This window comes from Anolis carolinensis, unplaced genomic scaffold, assembly GCF_035594765.1.
Source record: "Anolis carolinensis isolate JA03-04 unplaced genomic scaffold, rAnoCar3.1.pri scaffold_12, whole genome shotgun sequence".
Taxonomy (NCBI): domain Eukaryota; kingdom Metazoa; phylum Chordata; class Lepidosauria; order Squamata; family Dactyloidae; genus Anolis; species Anolis carolinensis.
In genome coordinates this window covers 23,706,123-23,726,378 of record NW_026943823.1, presented here as the reverse complement: position 1 = coordinate 23,726,378, position 20,256 = coordinate 23,706,123, and positions in this window count along the sequence as shown.

The window sequence follows — 20,256 nt, the reverse complement described above, 5'->3', positions numbered from 1 at the left end:
TCGAGGAGAGTCTACTGAACAAGCCAGGACCTGCCGCAGAGGAGTTATGAAGGTGGAGGCAATACTTTTCATTCAACCCTCTTACGAACCTCACTTAGGATAGTTCTGTTCTAGTTACTACTAACTAGAACTTTGAATAGAATTGGCAATATTCTCTTCTTTTCTATTCTCTCACCTTCTGGCTCAGTGACATAATAAACATTTGCTTCTGTAAGGTTTTAAGGGGACCTTGTTGTACGCTCTGGTAGGCTCCGAGTTAACATTTGCTGACAATTCGCTCTGTTCCACCAGTGAAAATTGAATTGCCTCAGAAAATTGTGGCACTTATTTATCCTAGTAAAGCATATAGCCTACAGCATCAAAGGCATGAACTTTGTTCGCACCTTCATTGTAAGTGAACACATGTTAGAATTAAATAGGTTCACTGACTACCGGGCAGAATTCAGAGTTCAGATTTTCGGCCACAAAGCTCTAAAGCAAGGTGAACGACGCATGATCCGGATGTTGCTCAGATGCAGTTGCCAATATGCTGGCTGTGTTGCAGTCTAATAGCTTACCATGTATTGAGTCCTGGGGAAGATGGCTTGTGAGGTCATGGAGCAAGCCTTGGTGATGCTACAAAGGTGATATCATGATGCACTATGATACGCATCAACCGCAGTTGCACAAAGAATGATTGTCATCCACATAGTAGGCCTCTGCAATCAATGAAAAAAAATGTTTCAATACCCATTATGAAATTAGGTGGTGGTGGTGGTGGTGGTGGTGGGATCGTTTCTAAAGTGTTTCCGAAAATGGACAAGGTCCATATCATAACTATAATGAGTTAACTACTTTTTTGTTACTTTTCGTTAAGTAATAAATTGTGTGAATGGGAAAACTTCAGGGGCTCCATTCTTCCTCATTGTTAAAGCTATAGGCATGAAACTTGCTACAATTATAGAATACATTTACCACTGTTAGCCCATCAAGTTTCAGAACATTTCACTCATCCACACGTTTTTTGGAAATTTTCAAAGTTTTTACAAACAATATTTTTTTAAAAAACTACAAGAGCTATCTTGTAGACTTTGCTAGTACCCACATTTCAGGAGAGGTGAAAGGAAACAGAGCAGATATGTTGTTCAGCTAGAATAGCTGTCAGAAATGCAGCTGAGTAATGAGGAACTGCCTTAGCAGCTGTGAGGAGACTCAGGGTTATAAAGCAGAAGCAGGTGCAGCCCGCTCTTGCTGGTAACAAACTGACTCTAATGCCTTTACTACCCTTGTGCCTGCTCCGAGTCTGCATCTGGATTTATTTCTGTTTCTTTGTCTGAAGTAAGACTGCTATTTGATTTGGGACTGTATCAGAGACTAAGAACTGCATTTTCCCTAAGACTTCCTTGCTTCCTTTTGCATTTATCCACTGAGTGTGCTGAAGCAAAGCAGTTTTTATTTACTTACCACAGTGATTCAAGGCTGTTCTTGAAAGACAAAACAGGACTGGCAGGTAGCAAGGCGGATGGTGTTCTTCTCCTCTGATTGGCCCAATAGGCAGAACTCAGAGGGAAATAGCAATTCTCCGTAACCACGTCAGGAGTGCCACGTGGGCTGAAAGGCAGGCAAAAAAACCGGTACCTTCTCCCACTTTCTTTCATTCTGAGGTTATTTTCATTCCAGGGGCCGGGTTCCCATTTCAGGCTCCTGCCTGAAAGAAAAGAAATGAAAGAACAAATGAAATTGGAGAAACAGGCACCATGCACACATCTATCATATACTCGTCCTGTAGGTATGTGGGTCATAACATATAGGTACTGTATTTCACATGTCCCATATTAGCAGAATGTTGCATGGATCACAGCAATTACTGTATATACTCGAGTATAAGCCTAGTTTTTCAGCCCTTTTTTAAGACTGAAAAAGCTCCCCTCGGCTTATACTCGGGTGAGGGTCCTGGTTGGCTTATATTTGGGTCAGCTTATACCCGAGAATATATGGTACATTTATTATTTTTCTCTAATATTATTGGTATTATTACATTTATTATTTTTCTCTATTATTGTTGCTACTATTACATTTATTTTACTCTATTATTATTATTATTATTATTATTATTATTATTATTATTATTATTACATTTATTATTTCAATCTTATCTTATTATTATTGTATTTATTATTTTACTCTATTATTACTTGTATTATTTTCCTGTAATAATAATATTTCCCTCTATTATTTCCCTCTATTATTATTAAAAGGATACATAAGCACATTTACATTGAAGAAGATGAGAATCATGATTGGATCAGAGTCGGACAGTCTTATCTTAAATTTTAGCTTTATGTAAATATTCAAAAACATTTAACCTACTGATGCCTCAATTAATGTAATTTTGTTGGTATCTATTTTTATTTCTGAAATTTACCACCCTCGACTTATACTGGAGTCAATATTTTCCCAGTTTTTAGTGGTAAAATTAGGTGCCTCGGTTTATATTTGGGTCGGCTTATACTTGGGTATATACGGTACTTATTACTAGAGGCAGGGAGAGAAATCCTTCTAGTCCTATTTTACATGTACTCAACAAAAAGGCTGGATGTGGAAGTGAATATTCATTTTTTCCAACTTTTACAAAATCTTTTACAAAAGTTGTCTGCTAATTAATTAATACGAGAGATTGATATCTTTTAGGTGATTTCATGTGTCACATTAGGCTCAATTCTGACTTTGAAGAGGAGAAATGAACTGTAACAAGGAAGAGGGAGATATTAATCTACAGATATATTGATTGCGCATAAAAACACGCATACCCAACACTTTCAAGGGCATGATAATTCTTCTTGATCTGATCCCAGGAACAAAGCACAGTTAATTAATACAGGATTTGTACAGCCGAATCCATCAGGCAACATTCCAGTCCTATTGATCCATTCAATCAATAGGGGACAGGTAGGAAAGTTACTTTTTTATTGGATGTGAACTTGCAGGCTCACCTAGCCCAAATTTATCATCATTTCAGTAGGCTTCATTATTATCGGTGCTTATCTATGCAATCCATGAATGTATTCACTGTGGATATAAGGATAATAATAATAATCTATATATATCTATATATATAAAAGAGTGATGGCATCACGGCGACTCACAAAACAACAAAACTACAGGCCCCCCAACCTCGAAATTTGACAACACAACCCATCATCCATGCCTCTAGGTTGATACAACAAAAAGAAAAGAAAAATAAAGTCCTAATTAGAGAGAGAGGAATAATTGCTTTTATCCAATTGCTGCCAGTTAGAAGGCTAAGATCCTCCAACTTGGTCTCCTAGCAACCAAAAAAAAAAATCAATAAAAAACACAAAAAAATTGATACAATAAAATACTATAATAACAGAAAATAACTAAAAATAATACAAGAAAATAATAAAATATAATAAATAAAAATATAACTTACAATACAATTTTTTAAAAAATGCAAATAATGTCAAATAAAAATTACACAACAATTTTTAACCAATACCACCACCACTTTGCCACAGCAACGCGTGGCCGGGCACAGCTAGTTATATATAAAAGAGTGATGGAATCCTGGCGAACGCCAAAACAACAAAACTAAACACCCCACAACCTCGAAAATTGACAACACAACCCATCATTCATGCTTCTAGGTTGATACAACAAAAAGAAAAGAAAAATAAAGTCCTAATTCGAGGGAGAGGAATAATTGTTTTTATCCAATAGCTGCCAGTTACAAAACTAAGTTCCACCCACTTGGTCTCCTAGCAACCCACTCACCCAGGGGACAGGCAGAGTTAGGCCTCACTTAGGCCTCTTCCACACTGCCTATAAAATACAGATTATCTGATTTTAACTGGATTAGATGGCAGTGTAGACTCAAGGCCCTTCCACACAGCTATATAACCCATATAATCTTATATATTATCTGCTTTAACTGGATTATCTGGACTCTACACCTTTACCCTTGACCTTAACTACCACCAGTTCCTCAATACTTTATTTCCTGTACCACCACAGTTCACCACAGCAACGCGTGGCCGGGCACAGCTAGTACTATAATAAAACTTTATTTATATACCGCCCTATCTCCCGGATGGGACTCATAAAAACAACACAAACATTACATAACAAACATAATTACACATTATTAAGCAAAGTAAAAATACAATTATAGAAATAAATAATACTTACATGACCTGATCAAGGAGACGGGAACCATAAACCCAATATATTAACACTCGCTGTGCCCGGCCACGCGTTGCTGTGGCAAAGTGGTGGTGGTATTGGTTAAAAATTGTTGTGGAATTTTTATTTGACGTTATTTGTATTTTTAAATTATTTTTATTGTAAGTTATCTTTTTATTTATTATATTTTATTATTTTCTTGTATTATTTTTAGTTGTTTTCTGTTATTATAGTATTTTATTGTATTAATTTTTTTTAGTGTTTTTAATTATTTTTAGTGTTTTTTTATTATTTTTATTGGGTTGCTAGGAGACCAAGTTGGAGGAGCTTAGCCTTCTAACTGGCAGCCATTGGATAAAAGCAATTATTCCCCTCCCTCTAATTAGGACTTTATTTTTCTTTTCTTTTTGTTGTATCAACCTAGAGGCATGGATGATGGGTTGTGTTGTCAAATTTCGAGGTTGGGGGGCTTGTAGTTTTGTTCTTTTGTAGGTCGCCGTGATGCCATCACTCTTTTATATATATAGATGTATCATTTTAAGTTAGATCTTTTTAATGAATGGAAACTTTTGGCAACATTTACACACACAAAAAAAAAAGAAAAAAGGAAGTATGGAAATGCTGGTGGATTCAGAAGACTAAAACTTAGAACAATAATGGGAGTAATAAGAACAAAGAGGTTATTATGAGAAAAGGATAAAATGGAAATTGCATTTTTCATCTTACTGTAAGTTCTTTAAATAGGGAAATGGGAAGTCAATTTCAAGACTGGCTAAAGGTATCATAGGACTGATTCCAGCTGTCTCGTCTTTTAAAATCTCACCAGCTCTTCTTCATGGTCTCTGTTGTGTTTCTCCTTTAAAAATAAAGGAGCACAACTCTTTTCCTACTCATTCCTGTCTTCACAATGACAGAGTTATTGGATGAGTCAGTTGGGAAAAGCTCTATGACACGTCAAAAGCAATAAAGCGTGCCAACAAGAAAGAGAAATAGTCTTTTCTTTGCCCTTCCTTGCGTGTAGCGGCTGAACAAAAACGATCTGCAATTTGGGCAGCTACAAGCTTTTACCGAGATTTTCATCTGGTACAAAATATCAGAAGATTGCCGGTTTAGGAATCGGCTGGTTAAATGAATGACTTTCTCCTTCTGTGATCGCTTTGAACATTTGTCAAAGGTTTTGATCTATTTCAAGCGTCAGTGCAGAGGTGGAGCTCCAGCCATGATGGGGTCGGACAATTTATTGTGTTGCTATTATTATTATTATTATTATTATTATTATTATTATTATTATTATTATTATTATTTTACCTCTTGGCTAGGCAAACTGTCAGTCCTCACATTGATGTTATATCTCTTATATCTCTTTTCTATTTTCCCAATTTGAGAACTCTTTCCAATAAAAGCCTTGCCTGGATTAGTGTATGTTGATACACAATGCAGAAGGGCAGCTATTCTTTATGATACAGTGACCAAGCTCTTGTTTATATTTATTTATTTATTTATTTATTTATTTATTTATTTATTTATTATTTCAACTCCCCTAGGGCTCGGGTGGCTTACAAGAAAGGCTAAAATCGAACAATTTAAAAACATCTTTAATATATATATATATATATATATATATATATATATATATATATATTAAAAAAACATCTTAAAAACACTCCCCCAGGGCTCGGAGTGGCTTACAAAACAAGCTAAAATCTAAGCAATTTAAAAACAGCAATAACGGAGATCTTCAACAAGTGCATAATGGCACAATCTAGCTTAGTCTAATGTCTTGTATATCATGTGGTCTCCACGTTATCATCAAAATATGCGAGGGTTGAATGAAAAGTAATGCTTCCACCTTCGTTACTTGGGTTAGGATGGGAATATTTTAATAAATCAAATGCACAAATAATCCTTAGAATGTGCTCTTTAACTACCATTATTCACTTTTCCACAGAATCACCAGACAATTGGATACATTTCTGACAAATTTTCTGAAGCCGTCACAGAAAAAGTCGACACTCTGTTTCCACAACCGACTTCTCACAGGACCCATCGTGCCCAGATCTTCTGATAGCCAAGCAAAGCAATAATGCGACTCACACATTCTTGTGAAACGCCGATGATACTTGAAATTTCTCTCTGAATGATACGACGATCGTCCTGAATCAATCTGTCCATCTTTTACTTGTGAAACTCAGTGGTTGCTGTCACAGGATGTCCAACTCTTTGTTTGTCACACAAGTCAGATGTTGCCACCTCAACATCTGTAAACTTACTCGCCCAACTACACACAGGACTCACATCAACACAATCACCATCAACAGCTTGCATTCTCTGATGAATCTCTTTTGGGGTGACACCTTCTGCTGTCAAGAATTCAATGACTGCACATTGCATAAGTCTGCACAGGGTTCCACACTTCGCACTTTAACAACACAACCATCCAATGCTAAGGCTTCCCCGTCTGTGCAGGGTTCCATACTTCACACTTTAACAACACAACTGTTCAATGCTAAGGCTTCCCACCAAATGGAACTAACTGTAGAGGAGAGTCTACTGAACAAGCCAGGACCTGCCGCAGACCAGGACTGCCATCTCTTGAGGAGTTACGAAGGTGGAGGCATTACTTTTCATTCAACCCTTGTACATCTGTGTGACTGTGTGTCCACTTGTGAATGAATGTGACAGAGACAAGTCTCCTCTGGGCCACTGAATCCCTCTCTAGAGATTCTTCTAACTTGTCGGCCTTGGATTTGAGATAGGAACACATCTGTGATGGAAAAGAGGTGACAGTAAAGCTTGGTTTCATTCACAAAAAATCATGGATAATCCTATAGACCAAGGCTTCCTGACCAATGGACCTTTTGATATTTGGGACTTTAACCTCCAGAAGGTCAACCAGCTTCTGATCAGGAATGCAGATGTTTAACGTCAAAGTATTTGGATTATGAAAAGTTGAAAACCGCGACTATATACTTAAGAATCTGGTAAGATCTGAGCATGCTTTGGCTGTAGACCATCTGGGAATGCAATGAGCTCATTAGGAAAAAGTTTTGTGGAAGAGAAGAATCTAAACCTTAAAAAAAGGAAGAAGTGGAGGCCCAATGATTCACTTGGGAAGGCAATTTTACTTCTCACCTCTCTTCTTCTCACCAACCCCTTTTCCCCTCCTCGTATGCTCGAATAACAAGATTTCCCATCACAGTCCATTACAGAATTCAATTTTTCTTGCCACTGTCACGCTGTTCATTTCCAATCACTCCAGTAGTTCAAATTACAGGCTTACCTCGTCTCACTCTTACGCAATGTAGAAGTTGTTTATCACAATCCATCGAAGTCTATCATGGGGATGACTGGCAGGGAAAGTGAATAATAAGGAGAAGCATTTTTTGTCTTGGTGGGGGAAAGAATCGGCAACGATAGCATCCAATATTCAAGGAGATACAGTCAAGTCACTTTGTACAGGGAATGAAGAGAAACTGGACAAAAAGGTTGGGATAAATGGAAATTTTTAGAAAATGCCATTATTGGTACAAATACCACATTATTATTTTATTATTTTATTTATTTACAGAATTTATATAATAATAATAATAATAATAATAATAATAATAATAATAATAATAATAATAATACTTTATTTATACCCCGCCACCATCTCCCCGTGGGGACTCGGGCCGGCTCACAATGTTACAAAAGTAACAGCGCAAATACATTAAACAATACACACAGTTTAAAACACAAGAAGATGATAAAACAAGTTAAAACAAAGATTTAAACAACAATAATAATATCAATAGTAATAATATCAAACAACCACCAATGCGATTCAGTCAACTTCAAAGGTGGGGGGACTGTAGCAGCAATATAAGATAAAATCATTAGATTAAAATATCCCAGTGAAAGGAACCTAATAACATTCAGAATAGAATTATAATTATAAATATTATAATTATAAATATTCCGTCTTTCTCACCCCGAAGGGGACTCAGGGCGGATTACAATGTACATATACATGGAAAATCCCAGGCTTTGAAGCCACGAGGCTACTCCGTCCCATTCAACCTGGCCTAGCAAGAATGCCCTATGTAGAAAGCAGCCAGGCTTTGAAGCTGCAAGACTATTCAGTGCAATTCAATCTGGCCAAACAAGGATTCCCCTACAAAGGAAGTAGTCCTCTTTGATTGAGGGCTACTCCAGAAAACGGCCAGGCTTTGAGGCTGCAAGGCTATTCACTGCTATTCCACCTGGCCAACAAATGATTCCCATAAGCCACAGCAATGCGTGGCCGGGCAAAGTTAGTAATATATAAAAACAATTACAGTTAAAATGAATAGCATTAGTTAAAACATCCATATAAATATACAGTAGAGTCTCACTTATCCAACACTCGCTTATCCAACATTCTGGATTATCCAATGCATTTTTGTAGTCAATGTTTTCAATACATCGTGATATTTTGGTGCTAAATTTGTAAATACAGTCATTACTACATAGCATTGCTGCACATTGAACTACTTTTTCTGTCAAATTTGTTGTAAAACATGATGTTTTGGTGCTTAATTTGTAAAATCACAACCTAATTTGATGTGTAATAGGCTTTTCCTTAATCCCTCTTTATTATCCAACATATTCGCTTATCCAACGTTCTGCCGGCCTGTTTATGTTGGATAAGTGAGACTCTACTGTACATTCAAGGGCGCATTCCAAATCGTGATCCAGGTCTGCCCATTATTCATCCTAATTTGATTTTACAGTTAGTGCTGCTTCTATTTGCTCAAAGGCCAAGTTTTGAGATGTTTATGAATGGATAGGAGAGAGGGACCCTTCCTGATCTCCTTAGACCAGGGGCCACCACTGAGAAGGCCCCGTCTCTCGTTCCCACCAGTCACGCTTGCAAAGGTGGTGGGATCGAGAGCAGAGCCTCCCCCGAAGATCTTAAACTACGAGATGGGTCGTAGCAGGAGATACGTTGGGACAAGTAAGCTGGGCCGGAACCATTTCGAGCTTCATAGGCCAAAGCCAGCACCTTGAATTGTGCTCGATAGCAAATTGGCAGCCACTGGAGCTGGTATGCTCCCTGTACACCACTCCAGTTAGCAACTTGACTTCCATATGTTGGATTAGTTGAAGCTCCCGAACAGTCTTCAAAGGACTCGGAATGGGAAAAAATTCCAGAGTCCGAAAACAAGACAATTACAAAGATATACAGTAGAGTCTCACTTATCCAAGCCTCGCTTCTGGATTATCCAAGCCATTTTTGTAGTCAATGTTTTCAATATATCGTGATATTTTGGTGCCAAGTTCATAAATACAGTAATTACAACATAATATTACGGCGTATTGAACTACTTTTTCTGTCCAATTTGTTGTATAACATGATGTTTTGGTGCTTAATTTGTAAAATCATAACCTAATTTGATGTTGAATAGGCTTTTCCTTAATCCCTCCTTATTATCCAAGATGTTCGCTTATCCAAGCTTCTGCCGGCCCGTTTAGCTTGGATAAGTGAGACTCTACTGTATAAGAAACTTCTGGAGTGGAATACGGAGACAGAGCAAATCAAGGAAAGCATGGTGCAATGGGCCAGAGATATTGGAAGACCAATTAGATACAAAGAATGGGAATCAATTTGGAAGAAAAATATAAAACACACATACGCAACCGACTTAAAAGAAAACCAATTTATAGATGGTACATCACTCCGAAGAAATTAGGCCGTTACAAGAAAAATATCCAAACAAAATGTTGGAAGTGTCAAGTAAATGAGGGCAATTTCTACCACATGTGGTGGTCCTGTCCCAAAACAAAAAAAATACTGGAAAGAAATCCATGAAGAATGTGCAAAAATAATGAAAAAGAAACCACGAATGAGACCAGAATTATATCTATTTGGCCTTACCAATTTGAAGCTAGATACAAATGAGGAAAAGATCCTAAACTACCTGGTTATAGGAGCCAGGATTGTCTTTGTCAAATTATGGAGACTGAATCAGATCCCTTCAGCTAACCAATGGATATCAAAAATATGGGAAATAAAGACCATGGACAGACGGACATTTCTGATGATGAAGCACCACAGAAAACCAATCAAAGAAACACTGGTCAATATTCGAAGAATATATAAGAAAAAGGCAGACATAGCCCGAAGAAACAATGAGACCCAAGCAACTAAACCCAAGCAATACAATATGACGCCATATGGGGCAAATGATTCTCCCCCTCACCAGAATCAACAAATATTCCTCTACTTTCAGCAACTTACATTATAAGAAGACCATACTCTACCATCCGAATATCTGACTGACCTTCCAGATCCTCTCTACCTTCCCTTATTTCTTCCCTCTTATATCCTTTCCCCCCCCCAACCCACTCCACCTTGAATCCCATATTTTAAAAACTGTATTCAAAAATCTATATCTATAAAAGGGTAATGAAATTTCGGTCTAGGACAAAACAACAAAACTACACATCCCAGAAACACTAAATTTGGCAGCACAACCCCTCATCCATGCCTCTACATTCATACAACAAAAAGAAAATAAATATAAAGTCCTAATTAGAGGGAGAGGAATAATTGTTTTTAGCCAATTGCTGCCAGTTAGAAGGCTAAGCTCTGCCTACTTGGTCTCCTTGCAACCCACTCAGCCCAGGGGACAGGCAGAGTTAGGCCTCACTTAGGCCTCTTCCACACTGCCAAAAGATACAGATTATCTGATTTTAACTGGATTATATGGCAGTGTAGACTCAAGGCCCTTCCACGCAGCTATATAACCCATTTATAATCTTATATTATCTGCTTTGAACTGGACTTTGAACTTCAGTCCACACTGCCATATAATCCACTTCAGTGTGCATTTTATACAGCTGTGTAGAAGGGGCCTCATACTTCGCCACAGCAACGCGTGGCCGGGCACAGCTAGTCTTCAATTAAAAAAGGCAGCCCCACGTAGAGTGCATTGCAGTAGTCTATTCGGGACGTAACAAGACCGTGGACCACCGTGGCCAAGTCCGGCTTCCCAAGGTATGGGCGCAACTGGCGCACAAGTTTTAACCTGGGGTCTGCAAACCTATGATTTGCAGATGCAGATGTAAGTTTTTAAAGTTTCTATCACTACTCTTTTTGCAGGGAGGGGAAATGGGATAAAATAGCAGTTAAAAGAAAAACCGATCCATCAACCACTTGCTGTTTTATCATTGCAAGATCAGGCAGCAAAGGAGGAGAGGAAAAGATTTGTAGGGAATGAGTGGAGTCCAAAGGTGGAAGTTGATATATTACGGAAACTTTTTTCCTGCCTCATTAAATACAGTCACAATTCAGTCCAGTGCTCAAACACAGGCCACTGATAAGAAATATGCAGAGCATCAGTCAGGTCGGATACGGGGAGATGGACTCCATAAATTACAAAACCACTAAGAACGTTCTACTTTCAGACATCTGTTCCATGCTGATTTGATTAGGGTTTCAAAAAAATAGCACAAAAATTCAAGTCTAATCACAGGAGCTGGAAGGCTCATGTGTGGTATTTTGATTTTTTGCTCACTCGTACCATGCGCATGCACCAAAATCCCCAAAATATGGTGGCACAAGGCATGCACAGTCATTTGATGCTGATGGATGACTGCTCCCGCCATTGTTGTGCTCTCCGGGGTTTTGCAAAGTTCACCTAAAGGAAAACCAGAAACAGACTTTGAGGTTCTATTTTGAGCAAAACTCTTTAAGAAATTTGCAAACGAGGTTACAAGCCTATGGAGAAGACTAGGGAAATAGCAGAGGGGTAGCATGAGAACTAGGGGCATAAATCTCCATTAATTTTGCTCTCGAAGGAAGCAAGATGTATTTTCAGCAATTTTCTTCTCACTGTGAAAATGTACTTGAAAACTTCACAGCTTGTAGTTTGGGACTTATTCTATGCAGAATCCTATTTGTTGTCCTGGACTTCTTCTGAGCAAAATTAAAAAGTTTTTTGGTTCGGAAAACAGCACGGATTGGACTAAAGACAGAACTGTGACCCCTTAAAATAAGAACACTGTACTGAAATATTATTTTCTATGCAAATAATTCTTTCTTGAGCACAAAATACTTTTCTAGAAAAAAAACATGCATGTTCTGCATGTTATGATACATTTTAATATATTGGGTTTATGGTTCCCATCCCCTTGATCTGGTCATGTAAGTGTGATTTATTGTTATAATTGTATTGTTTTACTTTTTTTAATAATGTGTATTATGTTGTTATGTAATGTTTGTGTTTGCTTTTATGACTGTAAACCACCCTGAGTCCCATCCAGGAGATAGGGCGGTATATAAATAAAGTTTTATTATTATTATTATTATTATTATTATTATTATTATTATTCTGTATAGAATAAGTCCCAGACTGTGAACACTCTTATCTGTCTATGTCAGTTGAGCAGAAGCTCTCTGAAGCTTTAGGTGGTCTTACTGCCTATAACAGGGAAAATCAGCTGATTCCTAATCCATCTAAAAAAAGTCATGATGGAATTGCCACAGGTAATCATACATACAATCATTGATTGAAGGCACACAAAAACCACAGTCATCATGAGGATGGGTTGTTTTTTTCCCAGGCTGTGTGTAGGGAGCCCGCAGTGGCGCAGCGTGTTAAAGCACTGAGCTGCTGAACTTGTGGACCAAAAGATTGCAGGTTTGAATTCTATTTGTAAGCCGCCCTGAGTCCCCTGCGGGGAGAGAAGAGCGGGATATAAATGAAGTAAATAAATAAATTCGGAGAGCAGAGAGAACGGGTGGCTGCTCCTACTGAGATGAATGTTAAAAGCATTTACAAAAAAACTATTTTCTAGTACCTATGTCTATGTCCCCAGTGGCACAGTGTGTTAAATCACTGAGCTGCTGAACTTGCGGACCGAAAGGTCACAGGTTTGAATCCGGGGAGCGGAGTGAGCACCTGCTGTTAGCCCCAGCTTCTGCCAACCTAGCAATTCGAAAACATGCAAATGTGAGTAGGAAAGGTTAACGGTGCTCCATGCAGTCATGCCAGTGGGCACATGATCTTGGAGGTGTCTACGGACAACGCCAGTTCTTCGGCTTAGAAATAGAGATGAGCACCAACCCCCAGAGTGTGAGTAGATCAATAGGTACCGCTCCGGCGGGAAGGTAATGACTCTCCATGCAGTCATACCAGAGGCCACATGACCTTGGAGGTGTCTATGGACAACGCAGGCTCTTTGGCTTAGAAATGGAGATGAGCACCAACCCCCAGAGTGTGAGTAGATCAATAGGTACCGCTCCGGCGGGAAGGTAATGGCACTCCATGCAGTCATGCCAGTGGCCATATCATCGTGGAGGTATCTATGGACAACGCCGGTTCTTCGGCTTAGAAATGGAGATGAGCACCAACCCCCAGAGTGTGAGTAGATCAATAGGTACCGCTCCGGCGGGAAGGTAATGCCGCTCCATGCAGTCAGATGACCTTGGAGGTGTCTACGAACAACACCGGCTCTTCGGCTTAGAAATGGAGATGAACACCAACCCGTAGAATCGGACACGACTGGACTTAACATTAGGGGAAACTTTGACCTTTACCTATGAACAATAACACTCCCTTGGAAGCCAATACAGGGAAGGTGATTTCAATAAGAGTCCAGGGTTTCAAGTCAGGACTTTTTAAAAAGGATCCTGCTTTCTGTGTTGGGGGGAGAGAGGAGATTATCCAGCGTAATTGCTGAATTTACCAGTCTCCGCCGTCTCCGCCGTCTCCGCCAAACACCTGGTCACCTGGCAGCCTTTTTGGAAGGGCTTAGAACTGCCAACAACAAACAACTGTTGCCTGGAGCAGGTGTCGCATGTTTTATTAACTCCGCATCCTGCAATACGGATTCATGTGGGCAGGAACCACATGCCACCAAAGTCCTATTTCTGTGTTAAAAGGATGATCCGCGAAAGAGATTTCTCCCGTGGTCCCTCTCCAATCTTTCCTTTTTAATCATCAGGCCGCCCTGTCCTCTGACGGACCTTTCCGTTAATTAGTCAATATGTACGCAAAATCCTTCCTGATAACGAGAGGCTGGGAAATGCCAAGCCACTCTTCCTGGAGAACAATTTAAGAAAGTTCACAACCCTTTGTTAGCAGCACGGTTCCTTCCTAGTACAGTAGAGTAGAGTCTCACTTATCCAACATAAACGGGCCGGCAGATAATAATAATATCAGAGTGAAATAATAAATGTATTATTAATAATAAGTATTATTAATGATGAGAGAGACAAGGATGGTAAAAACATCAAAACATCCGGGCGTCCCCTGGGCAACGTCCTTGCAGACGGCCAATTCTCTCACTCCAGAAGCAACTCCGGTTGCTTCTGACACGAAAATAAAATAAAATAATAATAATAATAATAATAAGTAAAATAAATGTAATACAATAGAGTCCCACTTATCCAACATTCGCTTATCCAACATTCTGGATTATCCAACGCAGTTTACCTTTTAGTAGTCAATGTTTTTGTAGTCAATGTTTTTAATATAATTGCTAATATTATAGTATATTATATATATACATGTAATATTAATAATAATATTATGATGTAATACAATGTAATAATAATTATAATTCACTGTTATAATTGTATGTTTATATTATATTCAATATTACTAATAATATTGCAATATAGTCGTATAATATAGTATATTGTATGTATATATACTTGTAAACCACCCTGAGTCCCCTTTGGGGTGAGAAGGGCGGGATATAAATGTCGCTAATAAATAAATAAATAAATAAATAAATAGTCAATGTTCTGAATACATTGTGATGTTTTGGTGCTAAATTTGTAAATACAGTGCATAACGTTACTTTGTACTGAACTGCTTTTTTCCTGTCAATTTGTTGTAAAACATGATGTTTTGTTGCTTAATTTGTAAAATCATAACGTAATTTGATGTTTAATAGGCTTTTCCTTAATCCCTCCTTGTTATCCAACATTTTTGCTTATCCAATGTTCTAGCGGCCAGTTTATGTTGGATAAGTGAGACTCTACTGTACTAACAATAATAATAAGAGTAAAATAATAAATGTAATAATACCAATAAAAATAGAGAAAAATAATAAATGTACCATATTTATATGGGGGGTATAAATAAAGTTTTATTATTATTATTATTATTATTATTATTATTATTATTATTATTATTATTATTATTATTATTACTCGAGTATAAGCCAGCCAAGACCGTCACTCGAGTATAAGCCAAGAGGAGCTAAAAAAAGGCTTAAAAAAAGGCTGAAAAACTAGGCTTATACTCGAGTATATAAAGTACTAGCTGTGCCCGGCCATGCGTTGCTTTGGCTTTTTTTGGGTGGTTCCGTGTCTTAGGGGAAGGGGGGGAATCCTTTTTTGGGAGGTGTTAGGTGGCCCTGATTGTTTCCTGGATGGAATTTCTTTGTTTTCAGAGTGTTGCTCTTTATTTTGTGTTTTGAGATGTGAGAGTGATGGGTTTGGATCTTCAAAGAGTGGGTGTTTCCCTGTTTGAGGGGGGGGGGAATCCTTTGTTGAGCATAAGAACGTAGAGACGTGGATGAGGGGTTGTGTTGTCAATTTTCTAGGTAGGGGGGTCTTTTAGTTTTGTTGTTTTGCCCAGTGGAGCGACGCCATTATCCTTTTATATATATAGATATAAAGTATCTGTGGAAATTCTGGTTGGGGAAAAAAGATTTCTTGTCTTCTACAGTCCTATCTTTTACTCAATATAATGGCAATATATTTCCAGAGCCAAAGCAGACATAGATTTGTCTGTATTTTTTCTCTCTCTCTTTCCAGAAAGTCAGACTTTTGGAGTCAACACTTGGGTGACCTTAGCTATTTGCTTCTCTCCTCTTTTTTTTGTTTTACACTTTGCAGTTATTGCTTTTAGGTGATGTAGAGTAACAACCGAGTAACCCAAACTTCCATTCTGTGGAGATCTTTTTGAAAGGTGTCCAATAAGAATGGAATGGCCTCCTATAAATCCTCCCTAAAAGATTTATGGCACAGCAAACTCAATTTCCCAGTATTAATCTGGCCGTCGTCCAGGTAAAATACTTGGCCAATTCTTTTTCTGTGGCAAGAAAGAAAGAAAGAAAGAAAGAAAGAAAGAAAGAAAGAAAGAAAGAAAGAGTCTCTTGTTTTGTTCAAGTTTCTAAATCTTAGGGTTTGTCGTCTTCACTGGGGAAAGAGGAAGAATCTCAAAGCAAGAGAGCTGTCTTGAAAAAAAATACTTTAGAAAACTTAATTTTGTAAATAATATAATTTGATGTGTTATCGAAGGCTTTCATGTCCGGGATCACAGGGTTGTTGTGTGTTTTCCGGGCTGTATGACCATGTTCCAAAAGCATTCTCTCCTGACATTTTGCCCACATCTATGGCAGGCATCCTCAGAGGTTGTGAGGTATGGAGAAACTAAGCAAGAAAGGTTTGTATACCATATATACTCGAGAACAAGCCGACCCGAATATAGGCCGAGGCACCTAATTTTATCACAAGAAAACTGGGAAAACATTGACTCAAGTATAAGCCGAGGGTGGTAAATTTCAGAAAAATAGAAACCAATAAAATTACATTAATCGAGGCATTGGTAAGTTAAATGTTTTTGAATATTTACATAAAACTCTAATTTAAGATAAGACTGTCCAACCCTGATTAAATCATTATTCTCGGCTTCTTCAATGTAAATGCCCTTATGTATCCTTTTAATAATAATAACAGAGTAAAATAATAATTGTAATACTAACAATAATAATATCAGAGTGAAATAATAAATGTATTATTATTATTAATAAAAATAGAGTAAAATACATGTAATACACTAGAGTCTCACTTATCCAACATTCGCTTATCCAAAGTTCTGGATTATCCAATGCAGTTTGCCTTTTAGTAGTCAATGTTTTTGTAGTTAATGTTCTCAATATATTGTGATGTTTTGGTGCTATATTTGGAAATACAGTAAGCCGAAGAGCCGGCGTTGCCCTTAGACACCTCCAAGGTCACGTGGCCATTGGCATGACTGCATGGAGCACTCTTACCTTCCTGACGGAACAGTACCTATTGATCTACTCACCTTTGCACGTTTTCAAACTGCTACCCTAAGGAGCCTCCGGTGGCCTAGGGGATAAAAGCCTCGTGACTTGAAGGTTGGGTTGCTGACCTGAAGGCTGCCAGGTTCGAATCCCACCGGGGAGAGTGTGGATGAGCTCCCTCTGTCAGCTCCAGCTCCATGCGGGGACATGAGAGAAGCCTCCCACAAGGATAGTAAAACATCAAAACATCCTGGCAACGTCCCCTGGGCAACGTCCTTGCAGATGGCCAATTCTCTCACACCAGAAGCAACTCCGGTTGCTCCTGACACGAAAAAACAAAACAAAACTGCCACCCTGTTTTCCCCAAAAATAAGACATCCCCTGAAAGTAAGACCTAGTAGAGGTTTTGCTGAATTGCTAAATAAAAGGCCTCCCAGGAAAGTAAGACCTAGCAAAGTTTTTGTTTGGAAGAATGCCCGCTGAACACAACACCAGAGCAGGCAGGATCGGTAAATATACATATCATAGATTGTTGTACATGGAAATAATGGTAGTTACACGAAATTCTTGATAGGATTCACAGTTTGTCTGGTCATGCTGGTTTGTGATGACAACTACCTAACAGTAGATAATACATGTTCATTTTTTTGTTCAACAATAAATGTGAATTCTTCTTCATGGAAAAATAAGACATCCCCTAAAAATAAGACCGAGCGCATCTTTGGGAGCAAAAATTAATATAAGACACTGTCTTATTTTTGGGGAAACAGGGTAGGTTGGCAGAAGCTGGGGCTAACAGCAGGTGCTCGCTCTGCTCCCCGGATTCGAACCACCAACCTTTCGGTCTGCAAGTTTAGCAGCTCAGTGCTATTGAACACATAGCTATAAATGCAACCCTGTGTACATGTGTCTCCATGCACATGCACTAAATGTGCAGCAGCCTTCTATGTGCAAATGCTTTCCTTTGACCTTGAGCATGTGTCCAAATGCTTTTGTAGGAGAGGTTCTGTGTTGGAATAGAGCAGGATTCCTGCTTCTCGTGGTAGGTCAGCAAATTAAACTCTGTCATGGCTCCCGTCCCTTATCTCCTTCCCGCTCGCAAACCTGAGCTGCTGGGGCTTAACTGCTGTGGTTGTGTTGAGCCAACAGTGCCGAAATGCTGAAATTAAAGCAACCTTTGGAAAGTGTTCAGATAAATGTGAAATAAAATAGCTCTCGGTTGCAGGAACACATAGATTCCAAGCTGAGGCTATTGATTATATGGCTCGCCGAGAACAAGCGCTTTGTAACAGGGAAGGGGTTTTCGGAGGCCTTCTCTTGTCATGCATCCCCGGGTTTTGTTATTGCAGGAAACCGGCCGTCAATCTGGAGAATATTTTTGAATCTGGTGCTCTCTGCAATGTTCCCATGATGAGTCACTCAGTTTCCGGGGGAGCAAAAGTAGGAATCGTTAAACACCAGCAACCAAAAACAGTTCAGAAGTGGGATTTGAAGCTTTTATGCTCTTCTCTTTTTCTTCTCTCGTTTCTTCTGTTGACTGGTCTCTCTATCTTCTCTCCTTTAAAAAGAAAATCTCACACGGAGCTCTGCAGGGAAACTTTGCGAGGAGCTGAAGGGAGAATATTTTTTGGCAAGATTAGAGTGCGGGAGTCGTTGAGGTTTTTACGGGGGTGGATTTTTCCCCCATTCAGCGGAATCCAAGTCTCTGCTGGAATATGTTACTGTGTCGCTGGATTTCTGATAAAAAATGACTTTCCAAACTCATTGTCATGTAAAATAGATGATAGATAGATAGATAGATAGATAGATAGATAGATAGATAGATAGAGATAGGCAGGCAGGCAGAAATATTTTCAGGCTCTTCTCGGGATCAAAAGGAGATGAATCGTAAGTGAAGGCTTTGATAGGAGTTCACTTATGGCAGCCACAAATGGCAATCCAGACAACAGAGAAAGTAAAATGTAGGTAAAATATTGGCCATATTGTTGCTCCATCTCAACTAGATTCGACTCATTTACTATTTATTATTATTATTATTTTATTGTATGACACAGCAAACAAGATAGATATGCTGGATTTCATATCACAAAATCACAAGTCAAACACTTCCCAAGTGTCTAGGACTGTGTGATGTATTTTTGGATGATACGTGCAGATCCCAGTCGGGTGGCCTTTTGCAGCTGGCAGATCGTGATTTTGTCAATGTCTATTGTTTCCAAATGCTGGCTGAGATCTTTTGGCACGGCACCCAATGTGCCCATCACCACTGGGACCACCTGCACTGGTTTCTGCCAGAGTCTTTGAAGTTCAATCTTGAGGTCCTGAGAGCGGCTGAGTTTTTCCAGTTGTTTTTCGTCAATGCGACTGTCACCTGGGATGGCGACATCAATGATCCAAACCTTTTTCTTTTCCACAACTGTGATGTCTGGTGTGTTGTGTTCCAGAACTTTGTCAGTCTGGATTCGGAAGTCCCACAGTATCTTTGCGTGCACATTTTCCAAGACTTTTGCAGGTTTGTGATCCCACCAGTTCTTTGCTGCTGGGAGGTGGTACTTGAGGCATAAGTTCCAATGAATCATTTGGGCCACATAGTTGTGCCTCTGTTTGTAGTCTGTCTGTGCGATTTTCTTACAGCAGCTGAGGATATGTTCAATGGTTTCGTCAGCTTCCTTGCACAGTCTTCATTTTGGGTCATCAGCTGATTTTTCGATCTTGGCCTGAATGGCCTTTGTCCTGATGTCTTGCTCCTGGGCTGCAAGGATCAGGCCTTCTGTCTCCTTCTTCAGGGTCCCATTCGTGAGCCAGAGCCAGGTCTTCTCCTTTTCAGCTTTTCCTTCAATTTTGTCAAGGAACTTTCAATGCAATGTTTTGTTGTGCCAGCTGTCAGCTCTAGTTTGTAGTGTGGTTTTCTTGTACCGATTCTTTGTCTGCTGTGTTTATTATTATTATTATTATTATTATTATTATTATTATTATTATTATTATTAATTGAAGGACAGAAATACAGACCAGAGAAATCTGTCTAGGATTTCCAAATTCAGGTAT